Source organism: Ovis canadensis, chromosome 1 (assembly GCF_042477335.2).
Source record: "Ovis canadensis isolate MfBH-ARS-UI-01 breed Bighorn chromosome 1, ARS-UI_OviCan_v2, whole genome shotgun sequence".
Classification (NCBI taxonomy): domain Eukaryota; kingdom Metazoa; phylum Chordata; class Mammalia; order Artiodactyla; family Bovidae; genus Ovis; species Ovis canadensis.
The window spans coordinates 102,358,793-102,364,637 of NC_091245.1; positions in this window are offsets into that span (position 1 = coordinate 102,358,793).

Consider the following 5,845-nt stretch of genomic DNA (forward strand, 5'->3'; position numbering starts at 1 on the left):
TTGCCATTTCCTTCTCTAGGGGTTCTTTCCGACCCAGGGACTGAACCCAGGTCTCCTGCACTGCAGGCGGATTCTTTACTGTCTAAGCCACCGGGGAAGGTGATAGCTCCTAAGATTACGTCACTGAAGGCTTAAGGCTAACAGCACTCTGGCAGTTGAATGGCATGTTTTTCTTAAAGGGAGATCTCAGTTACATTTGTCTGTGGCTGCTGCCTCAGGTGTTTTGTTTTCGAGTCTAGTCCTCTGTCCGTGTGTCATCTCGCCTCTGTATTTAAGACATATACTTTGAAAATCATTCAGATAAAGAGCCTAAGTAAATTAACGTGAGACTCTGCTGAAACTCTTTGCCACAATGGACTGTGAGAGAAAGTGGGGCTTCGGGAAAGTGTGTATAGGTTTAAGCTGTCTAGCTTCTGCTTCCTTCACTGATGAGGAAAGGAAAGGAGGGTGGGAGGTGGAATCAGCTGTTGTTTGGGTGTATGGAAGAAAGCTGGTTCTCTCCTCAGAATGGCGATTTACCAGCTCAGAAAAAAAAAAAGTAAAAAGTATGCAGAAGGAATCTGTTCCATTTAGTTTCCATTGGAATTGCAAGTATGTAGCTTTCTTGCTCTATTTTTCTTTTAAATGATACTCATGTTTTGAACCTATGCTGGAGACTGAACATACTGGAATTTCATTGCTCAGAGCATTGGAAGCTGGGACTGATGAAAGGGTTTGAGGTTAAGGGGTCACGTCACAAGCTGGGAGAGAAGTCTTTCCCTTATCAGGAAGTGACTCTGATTAGATCCAAAATGTTGCTTGGAATTCTTTGTCCCAAACAGTTACCTTGTCATATATCAGATATTGTTACACATATTCATGTTTCCAGCTGATAATAAAAGGAGGAGCTGCAAGACCAACATGACTTTTTCCTTCCAAGGAGCACAAAAGAAACAATATAATTAAGGAATTTTAGAATTATCTTAATTTCTCAGAAGAAACTGAGCTCCAGATTTAGGAAATTTGGCTAGGATTATAGTACTCTTGCTGGAAAATCCCATGGACGGAGGAGCCTGGTAGGCTGCAGTCCACGGGGTCGCTAAGAGTCAGACATGACTGAGCGACTTTCTTTCACTTTTCACTTTCATACATTGGAGAAGGAAATGGCAACCCACTCCACTGTTCTTGCCTGGAGAATCCCAGGGATGGCGGAGCCTGGTGGGCTGCCGTCTATGGGGTCACACAGAGTCGGACATGACTGAAGTGACTTAGCAGCAGCAACATAGCTTTTTCAGACTCAAAATTAGAATACAGGTTTCTTGACTCCTGACTCATGCTCTGCCTCAGTGATGTCCGCTCATAAAATCTCTGTGGACAGAGTGGAAGATGTGGGTCAGAAGAAGTGAAATATCTCTGGGGGACTCTTGGCAATCCTGAGCCCCAAGATTGCAAGAGTGTATCAAGTGAGTATATGAAGTGACCATTTCTTATCTTCCCTAACAACACCCACAATAGAAATTTTACTCAACCAGGAAAAGCCCTAAGCATGAGTGCAATTACATGTTGTTACTGCTGTTGAAGAGCAAAATATTTGTAATGAAAGTTGTAAAGAAATGATGAGTAATGTGCTAAAAGGACATTCCTCCCTTGGTCTCTACTCTAGCGCAGGGCTTACCACCTCAATCAAGACTTGCCATTGCATTCATCATCCCAACCTAGGTTCACCTTCTGAAGTACACCTTCACTTTCTTGTTCAAAATTCTACAGTAGCTCTCCGAGATCTATCAATAAAGCCCACATTCCTTACCTTGATATTCATAAAGAAAGTGAAAGTGAAAGTTGCTCAGCTGTGTCCTACTCTTTGGGACCCCATGGACTAATTCTCCAGGCCAGAATACTGGAGTGGTAGCCTTTCCCTTCTCCTGGGGGATCTTCCCAACCCAAGGATCAAACCCAGATCTCCTGCATTGCAGGTGGATTCTTTACCAGCTGACCCAGCAGGGAAACCCAGGAATACTGGAGTGGGTCGCCGTTCCCTTCTCCAGTAGATCTTCCTGGCCCAGGAATCAAACTGGGGTCTCCTGCATTGCAGGCAGATTCTTTACCAACTGAGCTATGAGGGAAGCAAGGCCTTGAATAATTTACCCTACAATTTACCTTTCTGGTCTGTTTCTCAATACTCGTCTGTCCCTCTGCTCAGCCTGCAGGATCTCCTTCCAGTGTCCACAATAAACATTGTGCCTTCCTGCTCCAAGGGCCTCTCCCTACCCTTTCACCTACCTGTTTTTTGTTTTTTTTTTTTTTAAGGTCCATATTAGATACCTTCCCATTCTAGTTGAAAGGAAGACTTTTCAGTAGTATTTCACTTGTGCCATTCATTTGGCACTTTCCATACTCTTCCTTAGGCTTATGGGTAATTCCAACAGCTTCCAAACTTATTTACAAAGTCTCCAGGCCTCAGAATCACTCTGCTTGGGACTTCCCTGGTGGTCCAGTGTCTAGGACTCCGTGCTCCCAGTGTAGAGGGGCAGGTTCAGTCCCTGATCGGGCAACTATATCCCACATGCCACAACTGGCAGTTCATGTTCCTCAGCTAACAGATCCTGCATGCCTCAACTAAGACCCAGCACAGCGAATAAGTAAACATATAAATATGAAAATAATAATAATAATAAATAATTTAATTTCTCCATCAATCTGGCGGGCTAAAGTTATCTGACTCAGCTTCTGCAACTCCTCACTCCTTCATGTCTGGTCTTCCAATTTAAGTTCCAGAACACAAAATTTACCTTTTCTTCTATGTCCAGGCTTTCACTGCTCTCTATTTCTTGAATCTTGCTCACTCTTCTGGCTTATTCTTAAAATACAACATAGTCTCTCCTTCTTGAAAACAAAACCAACATAAAACTTCCCCTTTCTTTCACCCTGTTTTTCTTTAAGTCAAGGTACATTTTCCTCTTTTCTTGATATACTTCTGTTATTGCAGTTTGCCCTAAGGGTCTGCCACTGTGCTGAAAACAACATGTAGAAGATCAGCCATAATTTCTAAATCCCAAATTTCAGTCTTTTCTACTTAAACAACCCTCTTCTATGGACTTTTTCATCTACCTCTCTGCCTACTCCATCACTAGTTTTTATTTTTGCTTTTATCCACCTACTCCATACTTCTCAAGGTTTGTTCTTTGGTCCTGTTTAGAAACTTTCACATCTATGAGGATGATTCTTAGATCCGGTCTCTACCACTAACTTTATCTTCATTTCTAGTTGTCTGCTAGACTGTGTTTGTGTGTGAAGAAGTCTTTGGGCCTAGAAAAGAAAACAACAGTCTCAAAGGCCCTTGCTGAACCAAACTTTAGGTCCCCCCCTGATGCTCCAGGCGGGTTGTATCTACCTGGGACTTATCACTCCCTGTCCAGAAACCTTCCACCCCCTACATCTGCCAGGGACTTATCACCCCTTGCCCAACTACAAATGCCATCTCAACTAAAGAATACCCAAAACATCCCACCTGACTAACGTTTCCCTTATTGCTTCCACAAACCTCCCTTTAAATATGAAGCTTCCCTGATCCCTCTTGTGCTCAGTCTGGTCTTTGGCCAACTGTTGCCCCTCCTTGCCAAATAAAGGTATCCTACCTCTGTTGAGGTCGTCTCTCCTCTTCTGCCTCAGCCTGAACTATACCTTACAGTGTGTGTGTGTGTCCCACCTCCCAAGATGTAATTTCCAAAGCTAATTTATTTTATTCTTCCTCTTTTAGGTTATCCCCAAATCCCTTCTGTCTCCTGTCCTTTTAAGCTCAGCCAGTGGCATCACTCCTTTTCAGTTATTTACTTATCTTTAATTACTCTTCGTGTGTAGCCTTCCTGCTGCTCCATTTAGGAACTGGGCACAGAATAATAGGTGACCCCCGAGACAACGATTTCAGCAAAGTTGTTAGTGGTAGTGGTGACAGGCTTGGATAACTCAGGAAGAACCGAGGAAAGAATTCTAGGATAAGAATTTGGCTCCAAATTCACTTTTCTCTCATGAAGCCTTCTCCAGTTTACCTATATCATTCTCTTCCATTCCATTTCACAAAAGTAAAATTGCCCTCTTGAATATATACCAATGTAATTCATTTCTTCTTCCTGGATTCTATGTTTTGCTCTAATTTTCTGCCTTTGCTGTATTTATAAACTGGGGAGAGAGAACACAAACTCTGAAAAAGGCCTTAGAGTCACCTTTGCCCGGTGTGTCTGGGAAGAGTCTCTCTGAGACTGTGTGCTTCCTTGAGGAACAGGTGACTATCACTGTGACTCAGAGGCCTCCTGGTTTTTCCCTGTAATCTGTATTCATACGGTTGGGGTGGGTGTCTCCTTTGTCACTAACTTTACAAGTACACTAAGTAGCCTAACGATTGAGGCGTTACCTTAGGAGAGTATAGGCATTTCCATTATCCCAATATTTAGGACAGTTAAACAATCTTATATTAAAAAAAAAAAGAATCTCTTAAAAAACCACCCCAGGGGTTTGAAGGTACTTGGTCCTGAAGAGGCACTCCTTTTCCGATCCCCAACCCCCTTGCTTTCCTTTTCTGTCCCACCCTGGGGCATGGGCCAGTTTGATGACTAATCCCCACCTTAAGCTTCCCTTGGAATGCAGATTTGCTTCCCAGCCTAGGAACCGGGAGATGGACTTTACTCTTCAGGACCTACACCTAGCCTTCAAAGCTTGGGGGAAGGGGAGGGAAATGAGCTGCCTCGAAAGCACTACACTGTCAGCAGCATATAGGATTCCTCTTCAACGCCAAATAGGTACACAGTCAGTATGTGTTGAATAAATGCGAATATCGGAACCTAGCAGCGCAAACTAAGTCTATCTCTTTTTCACATACCTCAACCATTAAAATCTCGAAAGAGCTTTCCCGCTGTTTTAACTGCAGCTAATTGATTAGCCGGCGTGTCTGCAGTTTGCGGAGCACCCCGACTTTACTGTTCCGGGTTCTGGGATCAATTTCCCCACTTCTTGAAACGCTAAAGTCTAAAATGGATTTACAATCTGGGGTTGAGATCCCCTTCTGTTTAGAATGAGAGTCATTCGTATTCCATGTAAATTCACCCCGCCCCTTCCCATTCATTCACTCGACAAATATTTACTAAGCGCCTAACAGATGCCTGTCCCTGTTGTAGGCATTTGGGATAAACCAGAGAACAAAACAAGAGATTTTTGCTCTGGTGGAGCTTAGAGTAGGGCGAGAGACGAACGACGAATACGAATTTTAGATTATATAATCTGGAAGGTGATACATACTATGAAGAAAAAGGTGCCAGGCTGAATGGTTTGTGGAGGCCAGGAGATTAGGGAGAAGAATCCAAGATTGGGATCCGGCTCAGGTTGGGGAAAAGGGAGACGGAGCTGAAGTGGAGGGGCTGCTGATGTCTGGGGACCGGGAAGGTATCTTCCGCAGGATGCCACGGAAGAGTATTCTGGTTTATGCGGAGGTAGGGGAAGGGCAGAAAGGAGTCTGGACAGAGGTTCCGGCCGAGAACCCGGCAGCCGAGGCACTGCTCCGCAGCTGAGGCGACAAGATGCTCTGGCGGGCGGCTCCCAGTCCAGCGCCCGGGCAGGGGCCGGTCAAGGGCGACCAGCCACTACGCCCCCAAAATGGCCTCCCGATGCCCCTCGCCGCCCCACCCCCGCCCCCGCGCTTCACCGCCCGCCGGCCCACGTGACCGCCGGCCCCTCCCGCCCACCCCGGCTGGCGACCCCGGGTCCCGGTCCCTGCGGCGGCAGCCCCGCCCCTCGCGGGAAACGGACCAACCGGAGGAAGGGTAGGGCGGGGCGGGTGGTGACGGCCAATGAAGGTGGAGCTCCGGAGGGGAGTAAC